Source organism: Hydra vulgaris, chromosome 02 (assembly GCF_038396675.1).
Source record: "Hydra vulgaris chromosome 02, alternate assembly HydraT2T_AEP".
Classification (NCBI taxonomy): domain Eukaryota; kingdom Metazoa; phylum Cnidaria; class Hydrozoa; order Anthoathecata; family Hydridae; genus Hydra; species Hydra vulgaris.
This window is the reverse complement of record NC_088921.1, coordinates 11,555,471-11,572,163: the sequence shown is the minus strand read 5'-3', so window position 1 is coordinate 11,572,163 and position 16,693 is coordinate 11,555,471. Positions and strand designations below refer to the sequence as shown.

The 16,693-nt window shown below is 28.2% G+C and overlaps 1 long non-coding RNA gene across 1 annotated transcript; it reads right to left on the bottom strand.

Moving 5' to 3' along the window:
* Window positions 1-5,938: 5,938 nt before the first annotated feature.
* LOC136076742 (uncharacterized) lies at window positions 5,939-9,310 on the bottom strand. Its single transcript, XR_010636551.1, has 2 exons — window positions 9,027-9,310; window positions 5,939-6,121 (listed from the first exon to the last, which is right to left on the bottom strand). It is a non-coding gene; the product is annotated as an uncharacterized LOC136076742 (long non-coding RNA).
* Window positions 9,311-16,693: the final 7,383 nt, after the last annotated feature.

The window sequence follows — 16,693 nt, the reverse complement described above, 5'->3', positions numbered from 1 at the left end:
TTCTTTAACTATTCCTGTATCCATACAAGCTGCCGTTGCAATTACAGCCGTTTCCCTTAAGCCAGTACCATGTCGTATTCTTGCGACAGCTATGTTAGAAAAAACTTTTATAGTTCCATTGTCCTTTTAAACTTTCCTGAACTTCATTTTGTCAACACATTTGATTGAGCTTTGTATCGCTGTTTGTTATGCAACATTCGTTACTTAGTACTTTCGTAATAAATGTTTTGCTAAATTCAAATTCAAACTTTTCTTCTGACTTCTTTTTATTTGTTCTTTAGACGCTTTTTTTTAACTATAGATAAAATAATTGAACTTTCATTAAAATATGTAAAATACCTAAAGTCCAAGTAGTTTTAATAATGTATTTTTTATCTGTTATGTCTTAACATAGGTAAAATACAAATGGTCGTATGTCAAATTTATTTGAATATAGTTACATTTTGTTAGTCGAAGCAGGAAGATATTTGTAACATAACTAAAATTAATATTATGAAGGAGTTTAATTAACTTTGATTTGTTAACTAATAATTAATTAAAAGCATAACTATTTTAAAAAATCTTACTTCAATCTTTTTTCTCCAATTTTATGTAGCTTTTTGTTTTCTTTTAATTCTGCCAAATCGATTTGATGTGTACCGGTACTCCCTGTTTCAGCTAAAAACTCTTTTTTAGGAATCTTTTTTCTTTTTTCACGTGCAATTCTCTTTACAAGTAATAATTTGGCAATTACCATTTAGTATATCAAACAGTTTGTCAAGCTTAGTCTTAAATTTCTTTGGCCTTGAAGCTTCCTTTTACCCTAACAACTAGGTTAGCTGCATTCCAATCATCCACCAATCTCGCAGTAATTTTATATTACTGTTGTTCGATATGTGTTACAGGATATAGAAATAAAGCAATTGCATGGATTCATTTACCAATCAACTTTGAGTAAACATCGTTCATTAAGTATTTTATCAGATAAATTTTATTGTTTTTATTGTTTTTATTGTTTTTTCTCATTCGTTTTTATGGTTTCTTGCTATACCATATCAAAGAAGATCTTTTAGCGTTGGTAACTCCAATACAAGAAAATCTGTTCCATAATCTATATACTCAGAAAGCTTTGATCCGCTCTTTTTTCTAATTCTTGATGAAAAACTTATTTTAAATATAATAAGAAATAATTACATATTTATATTATATCTATAAAAACAACGAGTTCTATATAATTTAATAATTAAGTATGTTTAGTATTAAAAAACCAAAGAATTTCTTTGTAATTTAATTAGTTTTTCCTTAACATATTTTGAATGAGTTAATAATTTTATTAAAACTTTACTTAAATAATATGTTAAAATCTTTCCACAACAGGTATTTATAAGTCCCAGGATCTCGGGAATAAGTTAGTGTAATGCGGAAATCCCGGGATTAAAAATATAGCATGGGATTACTAAACCTACTTTTGCATAAATGTTTTTTTTCAATAACTTTTTTTTTGACATAAAAAAATAACATAAAAACTATTAGTTTGACAATTTATAAGTTGAAAACTTTTTATAATTTTGATATCACATATCACACATAGAATTCAAAATGAATGGGTGTTGCGTTTAAAAATGCGTGGACGCAAAGCAGCATCTGTGGTTTGGTTCAAAGCTAATTACGAAAAACTTGCCATAAACATGTAATTTTAAAACACACTTCCCGGACGCTTAACATATTTTTATTTTATCTTTTGGTTTTAGTTTTAAATAAGTTGTGCACAGTTTTCTTTATACCGGGTTTTTGTTAAAACTTAGAAAAAAATTAGGACACACCCTACTCCACAGCACCTTTCTGTATTATACAATTTTTTCTTTATTAACTTTTGGATCATAATTTTTTTCAGATCATCCGCAGGACATGACACAAATTTACGCAATAAATTTCTGCCGGTGTTTTGATGTTTTTAGAATTTTTAGCTTTTTCAAAAATCCTTAACTTTGTTATAGTGTATAATATCTTTACATATGTCGTGAATATTCTAACTATAAAATTTAAAAAGTGTTTTACTTTGTATTTGAAAAAAATTGAAAAAAGTAAAAAAAAAAAAAAAAGAAAAAGAAGAAATAAACGTTTCTTTTTAGTAATTTATTCAAACGACTATAAAGAGATTATGGAAATAAATTGTTATGCGCGAAAACTTATGTGAAAACTTTGATTTTAACATTTTCACTGTTTACGTAGAGATAAAATATGAGGATTTTAGCCATTTATTGAATATTTTAATGCTGTAAACAAGGAGACTTTTTATTTTCGAATAAAAGAGACATTTTCGGAATGTAAATACTTAACACATTTGTTTCAACTGTTGATACTTTGCTTGAAAAAAGATTTAAAAAATATAAAAAGATTTAAAGATATAAAAAATAATAAATTATATAAGAAAAGCTTAAGTTTTATTTTTTAAAAATTGTGTTATATATAAGATGTGGGCGGTTATGCTCGGTGGTTGATTGTATTCGTCAATTTTCGTTTGATTTAGTGAGCATAGGTTTGCCACGGTTTGTAGATTTGGGGTCCTAATATCAATGAAATACCCTATGAAAATCCTTTTAAGGGGTGATAGTGCATGCCTATGGGAGCCCAAAATAAAGGGTTTTGAAATCCCTCATTAATATCCAAAGCATAATTTTGGTCAAAAAGTTTATAAGCTTTTGCATACTATAATGCGATCTATTTAAGTGCTTAAAATGCTACAAGACATGCTTTGTTTAAACAATATATATAATATAAAATGTAATGCATAAAAACAAAACTTTTTTATTTTAAAAGCTTTTATCCAAATATGCATCTTATTGCTGTTCCGATGTATCAAGATAAATTCTCAAGTTCGAACTTTGCCCCTCGGTTAAAAAATTACCGGCCAATAATTTTTTCGGGAAATGGCAGTAATTATTCAAAGAAGAAAGCAAAATGTAAACACAGTGAGCGCTTTTTAAATAAATTTAAAGATGCCTACATTTGCAAAAACTCATGAAGATTGCAGAAAATCTGTTTGTGTTATATGCATGAAAAAGGGTGATCAAGTGTTGACTGAAAACTTTAAGTTGAAAATTCTTCAACTGATTCAAACAGACATAGATATCAGTGATGAAAGAGTGCCTTTGGCTACTTGTGTTTCATGCAGATCTCAAATCGGAAAACTTTGTGCTGGAAAAATCAATCATGTGCCTAAACTTTTTGACTTCAAGTCAATTTCTATCAAACCTACAACCAGAGTTTCGTCAGTTTGTGATTCCTTTTATGCCAAATTGCCAAGATCAAAGGAAAGGAGAAGCATCCGTTTGACAAAGTCAAAGAATCCGAGGAAAAAATTCCAAAGCAAACTTCTCAGAGTTCTGAAAAGCGCTGCACAAAGTACTTGTCAATTATTGGCCGAGGACTTCTTCACAACTGCACCATTGGAACTCGCCATGAAAACCTTGAGAAGAATGGCCACAGATAATCCCGTAGGTGCAGAGTAAGTGGCTGCAGCAGTCTTAGCATCCAAAAGCGCATCTCCAAATGGCACTATTAGAAAACTTTTGCCATTGAGGAGAGGTAATTACTTCTATTGTCTAGTTAGTTATCATAGTATCATTATGCTAAATTAAAGGCACTCAAAATGTTGATTCACAAACATTTAATTTATGACCTGTAATAATTAATTATGAGAAAAAGAAACAAGAATGCTTTTATATTAATTAAAATGCGAATTGCAACTGCTTTTATTGAAAATTCATCTCTTAGTTAATTACCCTGCTTCAATTTCATTTCATCAACCTAATTTTACTTTAAATCATTCTCATTGCAAGAATAAATATTTTTTTTCCTAATGGATGTTATTTTATTGTTTTTAAAGGTCCGTCATCGGCTCAGCAGCTATTCAAAGAACCACTCACAACAGAAAATATGGTTCAAATTCAGCAAAATACAGGACTTTCAAACAATGGCATGCAAAAACTAGGTTCAGCACTAAATCAAATCAGCCCAATTAGATTGGTGGAGCCAAGTTTTCCTTTGAAGTTTGCTCTAGCCGGCCAGAAACTTAATGATCAGTTCATGGTCAGCAACATCAGATTGGCAGAGAATGGTCAAACTTGTCAAGTTGTGCACTGCCAGAGCCTCAGCAATCTCAGTGATGTTTTCAGAGCATCACGAAAACTATCAGAATCTTCCATTTTAAAACTCGGGGTTGATGGTGGTGGATCATTTCTGAAAGTGAGCTTCACTTATATTGTGTTGGAAGAAGATGAGACTCCTCCACACAGCTCAGTACAGAAGACAATCAAGCTGATGGCACCAGCATCAACCAAAAAAACGAGTGTTAAGCAGAAGCTGATAGCACTGTCACAAAACACTCCTGAGAGTTACCAGAATGTGAAGGCCATTTTCGACCTCATTCAAGTCAAAGAAAAATGCCAAACAGGTTCTTTGGTTGTCTCTTGTGACCTAAAGCTGGCCAACATTCTTTGTGGCATTCAGTCTCACAGTAGCAAACACCCTTGTTGTTGGTGTGATGCTGCATCTCCAGGTCTTGAAAATTGTGGACAAATTTGGACTTTTGGTCAGATCAGAAGAAAGTCGAAGGAATTCAAAAATGTCATTCATGTACCTTTGATTGAATTTCAAGATGATAAGTTTGTCCTTGAGGCTATTCCACCAATGGAGCTCCACTTATTACTTGGAGTTGTGAACCACATCTTTAAATATCTTTGCGACCTGTGGCCAAGGGCCAAGGAATGGCCTCCATCATTTCATATCCCTATCCAGCCTTACCATGGGGGGCATTTCAATGGGAACGGTTGCATGAAGCTTCTAAGAGGTCTGGATAAGCTTCAACAGCTTTCAGAAAAAGAAGGTTTCAGTCCAGCTCTTGGCTTCATTCAAACACTCACACTATTCAAGACAGTGGTCACTTCGTGCTTTGGAAAAAGCCTGGACTCTGACTATGAATCCAAGATTGAACAGTTCAAACTTAGCTATACCAACCTTCCTATTTCTGTGACTCCCAAAGTGCATGCAATGTTTTACCACGTGCCACAGTTCATCAAGATGAAACAAATTGGACTCGGCCTCTTTAGTTAGCAGGCAACAGAAGCTCTACATTTCAACTTCAAATCTCACTGGGAGAGATTTAAGAGAGATCCATTGCACCCAAATTATGCCAGTCACCTTTTAAAATGTGTCATCGACTACAACAGCAAGAGAATTTAATTTTTTTAGAAAAGAAAATTTTCTTCAGAACATGCCTTTTCTCTGTAATCCATTAATGTAAATCCAAGCTTGTAACAGAACTTGAAAACAAACTCACTTAAAAATAAATAAATTAAAGAATATTGGTTTGAATTTTACAGGCTAATACCAAGTGCAAAAAGCGCACATGGGATACGCGTGGATTTTTTCCATATGTAACCCATGTGGGGATTATTATTTTGTCCCATGTGGGTTTCATATGGTAAATCCCACATGGATTCCATATGGGATACGCGTGGGTTTTTACAATATGTAACCCATATGGGGATTATTATTTTGTCCCATGTGGGTTTTATATGGTAAATCCCACATGGGTTTTATGTGGTAAATCCTACATAGGATATAGGTGGAAAATACTACATGTTATAGATCTTAAATGCCACATATTTTAATCCAAATGGTATAAAAGTAGTCAATACTAGACAAATGAAAGTCCGAATGCTTCTATGTTATTTTTTGAAAATCTTTTAATTTAAAAATTACTTAAATAGTAATTTAAAATTAATCATCGAAGCTTTCAGAGAGGCTTAACTTAATCTGGTATTTGCTACTTTATCTTATTTGGTATTCAAAATGTGCAGCATTTTTGATCTTTTACATGTGATGTTTTCCACCTATAACCTATGTGGGATTTACCTTAAACTATTATGACGAAATTTTATAAAATTAAAAAACGTGTTGCAAAATGAATTTATTTTAAAATAAATGCTATTAATCAATACATCCAAAATGAATATTAAAAATATTATTTTTTCCTTTGCGATTTACACGCCGTTTTTTGTCGATTGAATTAATTAAATCGCTTCGGCTTGCATAATACCAAGGTTTTTAGTATCTTCTAACTTTCTTCAAACATTTTCTAAAAAAAATATAAATACAAATATATATAAATACAAATATATATAAATACAAATATATATAAATACAAATATATATAAATACAAATATATATAAATACAAATATATATAAATACAAATATATATAAATATAAATATAAATATATATATATATATATATATATATATATATATATATATATATATATATATATATATATATATATATATATATATATATATATATATATATAGATAGATAGAGAGGGAGAGAGAGAGAGAGAGAGAGAGAGTAACACGGTAAAAATATAAAAAAAAAAACAAATAGAGAGACATATAGACTAAAGAGAAAATAAAAAACATAACAAGTAAATAGCATAATAAATTACAAAACTAATTTTCACATAAATTATGATAGCTTTAGTATTTTGGGAGTGGTAATTAGTGAGTAATTCTTTAGCAGAATATTAGAATATACTCTGCATTGTTTTTTTGTGATTTTAAATTTATACTTAGCAGCAATGAACTGAAACTGAGTAACACAAATTGTTCTGCATAAAGGGTCAGTAGCACCTTGAAAAAAAAAAAGCAAAATATTGACCATTAGAAAAGAGTATCAGAAGGAATTTCAATTCCGCCTCTGTTATACAGAGGCTATACAGATAACTTCCATATTTATAATAATAATTGGTAGAACCATCATAAATTTTTATTTCGCTTTTTTGCACATAGCCAGCTTTGTAAACTATAGCCACTAATGTAGATTTATTAACTGAGCTTTCAAGATCATGTATATTATCCAGAAGTTCTTTTTCATCAGTAGAAATATCTCTAAAACATATGTCACAAGTATGACCATCGATACCATCAACAGGAATGTCAAGTTGTAATATCAATTTAGTATGTTGAATATTAATTTTTTCAATTACAGATTTAGCGTTTATAAAGTAAGTACCTCCAGATCCCTGTCGAAGCTTAGAAGCTTTTTCAAGTGGATCTGTTGAAAACCAACCTAATAAGACATACTCTGCTCCATTACTCAACAAAGTTTCTACGAGATCAATAAAGCCTTAAAATGAATGCACTATTGCATTGCTAATATCTAGCGTAAGCTCTTTTTCACACTTACCTGTAGGTTTCATAAAATTTGACAGTTCAGCAATATCTCGTAGCAGTTGTAACTGTTGATCACCAACTGAGTGGATTTCTCCGCATAATTCATTTCTAAACCGAATGCCAGCACCAGGTGCTTTGACATTAACAACATTCGAAAAAAAAATATTTTTTCAATAAATACAGCAGTGCCTTCAAATGCTATATTTTCAATCTCTGGATGCGTTCTTAATGCAGCTACTGTTTCTTCACAAAAAACAGACAAACAAAACTTTACAGATTGTCTCTCTATTGGTTTTGGATAAACTGATTTATCTGTAAGTTTAGAGAGTTTAAAAAGACTATTACACTCAGTTTTATATAAAGTTTCTAAATCACTCCACTTAGCCAAAGCCAGTTCTTTATTGTTCAAAAATTGAAGTTCGCCAGTCTTTTTTGTCAACCAATTGTTTTGTATAGATTTTAAGAGATGCACATAATCATACAACAAATATATACCTGATGTTGTTAACCATGATTTACTATCAACTGTTTTAAACATTCCAAAAAATCTTTGATTTACACGGTTACCATCAGTAATTATTACCAGTGTCTTACTATTTTCAATATTATTTATCGTATCAACAATTTGTTGACATTGAGCAAACTGAAATTCAGAGGAAAGATTTGCAACAGGTTGAGCTCTGCATATAAATTCTGGACCTCCAAAAAGATATTTAATCATAAATGATAAAATTGTTTTAGCTAACTTTTCAGGGTAGTTTACTGCTTGACCAAACAAAGCACCTCTTTGGTAAAGTAATGAAGCTTTGACATAGACCTTATCAATTAGTAATATGGAAGTTCTTTTTAATGGATTTAAGTTCATAAAAATACTATTAATGAAACTTAGGTCCTCCATTGAGCTTATTTTTGAAGTCAATCGTGTTAAAGTCCTTATACTTGGCAACTTGTAGTCAATACACAAACAATCATCTAAACTTCGTCGCATAGCAAAATACTCATATGCTCTACATATAATATTTGAAGTATATAAAACTTCACCAACATTAACTTTTCTCATAGCATTAAGGTGTTCGAATAGAATATTTGACAGAAGCGAACTTTCTTTATTTTTTAAAAATCTAACTGCTTCAAATAAAGCTGATTTTGTTTTTATTAACTTTAATTTGTTTACAGCTAAAGATGAAATATTACAAGTTGTGCCATTATGGTTAGCTACAAATGAATAATCATTGAAAATTACTAAAATAATTAATGGAACACCAAGTTTGTACATTTTTGATTGTATGTGTAAACTTTTTTTATTAAGCTGGAAAACAATAACATCGTTATTATCACTTAACAAAGATTGAATATCGTCAAATATAAGTTCATCCTCTTTTAGAAAATCAATTAACTCATCTGGTAAAATGCTTTGAAAACTGCTTGAAGTTACAGTTTTTCTAACTTGCTGGTGTGGCTAAACAACTAGGCAGAATATTTTTAATAACAGATGGTGGGTTTAAAGGTCGTCGCTTCCATATTTGCTTTCAAAAGGTGCTTCATTTGGCCAATGCAGTTGACATACTGCTGTATAGTCTGCAACAATAAAACCAGTTCTTGGGATAGCTTCACTACATCTTTTTCTCTCCTCTAGATTCTTCGGGAATTTATAAATTGATACTTTTGTTGTGGTTGAGTATTGATAATTTTGTTGTAGTTGTAATTGATATTGTAGCTGTAGTTGTATAAATTGTATAAGAGATACTCAGCATTTTAAAGGCATTTTTAAGACATTTTAATTATTATCGTTAGTTTGAAAATGTTATTACCTTACAATGTTAACGCCTTGAACCTTACAACGTTATCGTCTTGAAGTAGCGCTATCTACTTTATAAACTAATCAAATTTTAAAGATTTATTAAAAAAGCGCAAACACAAACTTTCGTCTAATGTTAAAAGATGAAAATGTAAACACAGTATTAGGAATTGGCCTTCAGTTTAACAACTTTGTTGCGCGATGTCAAGGCCTGTTATTATAGAAAGCCGCGGTCACACATAATATAATATTCTGAAACTAATAAACAAACATCTAAATTTCTATAAGTAAATTTATTCTTAGATCATTGTCTTTATATCCTATCTAATTTTCATATCATAATCTATTATGGTATTATTTATATAACATATCACAACAATATTATTAAATTTGTGATGTTCAAATATCATATGAACATTCTCTTACATGTTCATATGATATTTGAATATAGTTCTTGAGTATATTATCTGCAAACAATTGACTGATGCAAGTTCAAATGTTGTCAAAAACTAAGCATGCTTGCATGGGACACTGCAGTATCCCACAAAGAAATGCTGGTTTGAAAGTCAAATTTTCTTTATTAAAAAAAATATTAAAATAGGGGGGAGATAGGGTGGTTTCTGTAACTTTTTTAGGCTCCAAAACTTTTAACTTTATATATAATAAGGTTCATAAAACTTAAGGGACTTACGAAGTACATTGAGGATCAAAAACAAGATATTTACAGAAACTTTTCAATTTTTAATCTGGAGTACCTCAGAGTAATTGGGAATAAAGTCTCTGGGTCCAGTATTCAAAGTAATATGATCTAAAGTAATATATAAATTAAATAAAATACTTTAAAATGCATGCAGTTATACATATAACTCCTGATAGTTAACTATATGTATAACTAGTTATACATAAAATTTATTATATAAACTTATTTTTTAAGGTTATGCTTGAACAAATTAGTACCAATTAATTCAAATTCAAGATTTAGTTCAAGTTCAAGTTCTAATTTGTTCATTGTTTTTTCACTATTTATATTTATTTGTTCAAATTTGTTAAATAGTACTAATTCTTACTACAGTAAGAATATTTATCATTGTTGAACGTGATTTTATTAGTAACTTAATTTTACTTTCAACATATTGTGACAACACCCTTTACATTGTAAATGATGACAGCTTTACTTTTCTATTGATGTTAAATTTATTACGTTTCAATAACTCAGATTGAATTTTAACTGAATTATTGTAAGCTTTGCAAGGGTTTGTTGTATATCAAATGGTGTTGTAAATAAAGTAAAAAGAATATATATATATATTTATATATATATATATATATATATATATATATATATATATATATATATATATATATATATATATATATATATATATATATATATATATATATATATATATATATATATATATATATATATATATATATATATATATATATATATATATATATATATATATATATATATATATAGTATTTAGGCTATGGGGATCATCCATAAATGATGCAGGTAGATAGAGGGGCAGTGTGAGTTTAACAATAATTGACAATGGGGAGGGGATGTTGAAACCAAAATAATGTCAATTAAAAAATTGAATTAAAAAATAAAGTAAAATATTTTATTTAAAAAAAAAGTAAAACAATTTATGTTAGCTATGAGCAGGTTTTAGAGGTATTTACACCAACAATGTGGTCTAAAAACTTCTTGCTTTTGTTGCTTAAAACTGTAGAGGATCATAGGAAAAACAATTTAAATTCAGAAATTAGCTTACTTATCTGAATGAACAATTTTTGTTTGTTTTTTTTACTTTTAGTACTGTTGTGAATAAATGTTTAATTGAACCAAAAAAAATTGATGGTATATGCATTTTTTATATTATATTAACAATTCAGATATACTATCATAATATGATAACAAAAACTGACATCATTTTCAATGGGAGATGGCAAAAAATTGACTGAGTTTGTAAAGGGTGAAGGTGTTCAATAAACCGGGTCATCATCTGACATCATTATGCATAGATGACCCTATCATTTAGGCAAAATAAGTAATCAATATGCCATATTTCTCTTTATAAAGTGTAAGAAAAAAGCATTGTTATGCTGAGAACCTACCTATTGAGCAAGCTTTGACCACCTATTTTATAAATTTGAGAGACAGAAGTGGAAGTGCGAATCGCAAAAGAACTAATAACAATACTCTAAATTGATTTTAACTTTGTAGACTAACATTAATATAGTATTTAAAAATAATAAATGAAGTTTACATGATTTTTATAATTTTTTTATTTCCATCATATCATCATATAAAACATTTTTTTTTGTTTTTTTGTTATATTCCGAGAAAGCCGAAAAGGCCACTACAGATGAGGAGGCTACTTAATAGTGGTTACTACCCTCTCTCAACTCTATAACTCTGAAACACGATCCTTGATGAACAAGGTTACTGCGCGGAGTAGCAAGTTAAGCGCAGTACAACCAGGGACGTGGTGGGGATCGAACTCGGAACCTCTCGCTTATGAAGCGAGCGCTTTACCACTACACCACTACCGCATTATACCATATAACACTTAATAAAGAATCATTTGCAACAGGATGATAATAAGCCAATTCAGTTAAACAACTAAATCGTTTAATTCCACAATTCTTATTAGAAATTTCCCCACTTTGCATTTGGTGAACTTGAGAGTTGTATAAAATATCGGTTCTTAGAGTGTGTTTGTCTTCTTTAAAAACATCCTGGATGTCAACTTTTGATATCATACACATGTCACTTGGAAATGAAACAGTACTGAAATTTTCCATATATCCTAGTAAAGAGTGCAGACCTAAATTGTCTTCAACAGTTTGGGTTAGCAAACATCTAAAGTTAGTTTTTTTGCCTTCCATAAAAATATCAAATCCTTTGTCATGAAGTTTTTGCAATTCATTTACAATCACTTTTATCACTGGCTCTGCTTTATTACAGAAGAAACTTTTCTGAGATCTGGGGCGGATCCAGGATTTTTATTGACTGTAGCAAAAAATGCCATAAATATTTTTCCGACGTAAAAAAAAAAGGTCCACGTTTTTCACATTCGCCGACAGTACTTAAAGTCGAGGTATGCTGACTGTACGATATGGTCTACCAAGGACGTATAAATAGATGGACGTTTAAAACATTGTTATAGATCAGAGGCGCCGCCAATTATTGAAATTCTATGCGGGTTGGACTTCTTACCGTCATTTTTTGAAGTAATTTTACAAAATAAACCGACATTTAGCCGACATTTTTGCTTTGCAAACTTCTTTTAGTAGACATTTTATAATGTTTACTAAACAAAATATAATGCATTTTATGTAATTAAGAATGTCTCATGTGATAGTAAATATTTTAATTGATTTGAAAGCTTTGTTTAATAATAACTTATTTGAAAAAAAACTTAAACTTCAAAAATAATACTTTTGTAAAAATGCAACATGAGATATACTAATATGAATATTGTAAAGTAAAAAGAATTTTCTACGTGTTGTAGGTCATATTAGGTAAATTATCAACGTGTAGTAGGTCATATCATAGATCATTTATAGATTGAACTAGAGATTTTTGGCAACCATTACTCACTACATTTAGATTTTGCTAATCTCTTCAAGATTTAACTTCACTTTTTTGACAGAAATTAAATCGTTTTTTGTCTCACAACTTTGTTTCGATATTTTTCGGTTCTTGAATTTTTTTACCAGTAGAATTCTAGAATAATCATTTTATTAAAAAAATTTTTGCTATATGTTATACAGGAGTTAAACAAGGGTGATTGAATATAAAGAATATTTTTTAACAAAATAGTAAAATATATCAACCTCAATTATTTACATAAGGGGCGCCAAAAGCATATTTGGTCTTTGAGATTATATTGTCATAATTTTTGAACGCTGAGAGATTATACTATGAAACTTAAAATTTATCCAATCATCGCAATTTTTTGCAAAGCATCCTTGACATAGGTATAAACATATGAATGTTTGGAATTTGCTCCATGTCTGGAAGTTAGCTATCTTAAAGACCAAAAAATGTTTATGGCGCCCCTGATATATATATATATATATATATATATATATATATATATATATATGTATATATATATATATATATATATATATATATATGTATATATAATGTAACAATTCAATAAATTTATAAAAACAATTTATAAAATTTTCATATTTTAATAATAAACTTGATTTATTACATAAACGTTTTGTCAAATAATGAAAAAAATAATCAAGTAAGTTTATTATTTAAAAAAAAAATTGTTTTAATAATAAACTTAATTCATTACAATTAACTTTTTATCAAATAATGAAAAAAAGAAACAGGTTTCAAATCAAATAAAAAATAGAACTAAAGTTAACTAAAGTTTTTCAATAAAAGTATATTACTTTAAATAAATTAGGAATGCTTTTAAAATCCAAAAACAGCTAACTTCAGGCGTATTACAATATAGTTTTAGTATACACACTAAAAAATAAAGGTAGAAATTTTTAGTTAAGGTAGGATATGTGATATACCCTTAGTAAGGTATAATTTTCTACCTTATAAGGTAGAAATTTATACCTTTAAGTTAGAAAATTGTATGACAAATAATTGTTTTTAATACAATTTTCTACCCAAAAAGGTAGAAAATTATACCTTACTAAGGGTATATCATATATCCTACCCTAAGGTAGAAATTTCTACCTTTTTTTTTTAGTGTGTATGACTTTTTAATAGGGATAAATAAACAAAATGGCGGTTTTTTTTAATTAATTATAAGGCGCTTTTCGTTGTTTTAGCTTTTGTAAACAACTTTAATAGACGAATATTGGATATTTTTTGTTGAAATAACTAGTATTACAAAGATATTAACACTATAAAGTGCTTTTGTACTTCATATTTATGTTACAACAACGTTAATACAAAAAAAAGGACTAAAAAAAAGTAATAAAGAATAATACTTTGATTTAGTCAAATCTTCTTAATTTCTATATATTTCGATATATTTTTTATGAAAATTAGAGCTCAGAAAAAATTAACACTTCAACTCATTAACTTATGTTAGCCCACAGTCTTAGTAATTCAGTGAAGTATTCATAAAAGTTAATGCAAAATGTGGTAAGTTAGATTTAAATAGAATAAAGAACCAACAACTTTCGATAGATAAAAATGAAAATAATATAAAACAACACTGGATTATGTTAACAATCTAAATTGTCAAGAAACTCCTCCTATTATTTCACATCATCTTAAAAGTTTCCAAAAGAATAGTTTCAAAATATGTTATCCTAATATAATAGATAAAATATGTTATTTATTTAATTTATTAATTTATGTTATTTTCTTTATTATAAAACAATAAACAATTAAATAAAAGACTTGAAAAAGCTAATGCAGAAATACAATAGAAATATAAAATATAATTCTACATATAAAAGTAAAAGTTCTCAAACTTAAAAATCAATTATTATTACAGAGTTACCAAAACCTAATTCACTAATCAATAATAAAATAATTCTTCATAAATAAAATACCTTTCATCTATTGGAATGTGCAATGTATTATTTGATATTACAAGTCCATATTTACTATTGTGTATTAAAATTGGAAAGGCACTGGTAATTGAGTTTTAAATAAAATAACTAAATAATTTTTTTAAAATAATTTGTCTTCATGCATTGGTAGTTATGGTCCATATTTTACTAGTTTCCAAAAGCACATGTAATATTTTTTTTTGCTTGAATAACATTTTTAGTGACACTTTTTTTAAAAATCTGATCTTTATTGAGATTATCCTATTTATTAAAAAAGATTTCCCAAAATATTTTTCAAGAATGGACATCTTCAAACTGATATGCATATAGACTGCACACAATTTAAAGATATAGATATAGATAAAGATATAGACTATACGCAATCTAAGGTTCAACCTGCAATTTTTAATTTCAGCACTCTTGATTTTTGATGTTATTTGATACATAATGGTATTTAAGCATATGGAAGTTTTTTTTTTTTCAGCAATAATTCTATATCAACTTACAACTTGTATTACAAGTTAACATCTAAAACATTTTTTGAAAAAGAATTCATATAATTGGTTTTCCAAAAACAGCTACTCCTTGATACAATAACAATTTTTGTAACATAGACCTTGTCACAGAGAATAAAACTTTTTTGACTCTAAGAAATCTATAAATTTTTTAAAACGTTTGACTTCTTCAATGATATCTTGAAGAACAGCAATAAACACATTTCACCATTTTTCATAAATATAAACAAATTTTACCATTTTTATTATAGACTAAATAAAGAAAAAGTAGAAGCGAACCAACAAACGGTGTTATTTAATTAAGATTTTAAAATTAAAAAATTATCGTTTTCATTTAATAATTGCTATCCACTTTATTGAAAAATGTTTTATAAAAGGAGAGTGGATATTTAATAGAATTTATATTTTTGCTACAGGTTCTCGATTGATGACTTAGTCATGCTTAAAACCTTTTTGTTAATAAAAAGATTGCAGCTAAATACGTTAAATAAATAATAAAATATTGGTGGTACAGTCATTACGGGTAACATTGAATGCTTTGTGCTAGTTTTAACTCTGAACAAAATTTTTACAAACCAGATAACAAATATTTTTGCAAAAAGAATGTTCTGATGATCTCCTTTTTCTAGACTTTTATCAATTTTTTTAATTTGCTAGTTTTCAAAGTTACACTTGCATTGAGGGTATTTTTTAATACTTTTAAACTAAACGTTAATTTTAATCTTTATATTCTAAAAATTGTTTAGATTTCTTTGTATCACTTTATATAATTTTTAAATATTTGAAAACTATTCTATTATATCTATTTAAAATATTTTGACAATAAACATACAACTTATTCAATAAAATAATGCAAATCACTAAATAAACTTGTTGATCAAATTTTAGGGTTATGAAAGAAAAAATTTTAAAGACATAATATAATTCTCTACTCGTAAATATTTACAGTAAAAAAAAAATATTAGAGTGTTTAAGGTTTACCAAAATTGAGAGTTATAATATCTGGAATGTAAATAAAATTAATGTCCCCTCTCTGAAACCAACATGTCATCATTTATTGTATACACATTCTCATCAATTGAGAAGACCTCATTTGAAACAATTTATCAGCAATTTTAATTTTTTAAATGGATAGGGAACAGAGTTTCTTCATGGCCGATGATATAAAATGAACCTTTAACAAGCCGTTGGTTTTTAGTTTTAGTTGACGTCAAAAGTTCACTGCTTTGAGACAGATTTTTTTAACATTATCATTATCTCTTTTAACTTGAAAAATCAAAATCAACTTGGACTTGTTCATATGTCACAAGTCCATTATGTTGAGTCACAATAAACTCTTTTATCGCAAAACCATGATCTATACTATTTTCAACATGGTTGGCAATCTTTAAACTAATATATTGTTTTTTCCGCTAATATCTAATTTTTAAAAAGTCATATACAATTGATATTCCTTTGAATCTTAAATGAAGTAACTGATTTTTAAAACAATATTCCTCTTCAATACTACAGGCAATATGGCGCCTCACTGGTTTCAGTGTTTTCAAAAAACTTAGGAGCCTCATCAATCGACGTTTTTTCTAATTTAGTTTTCGCTAATGCCTCTTGA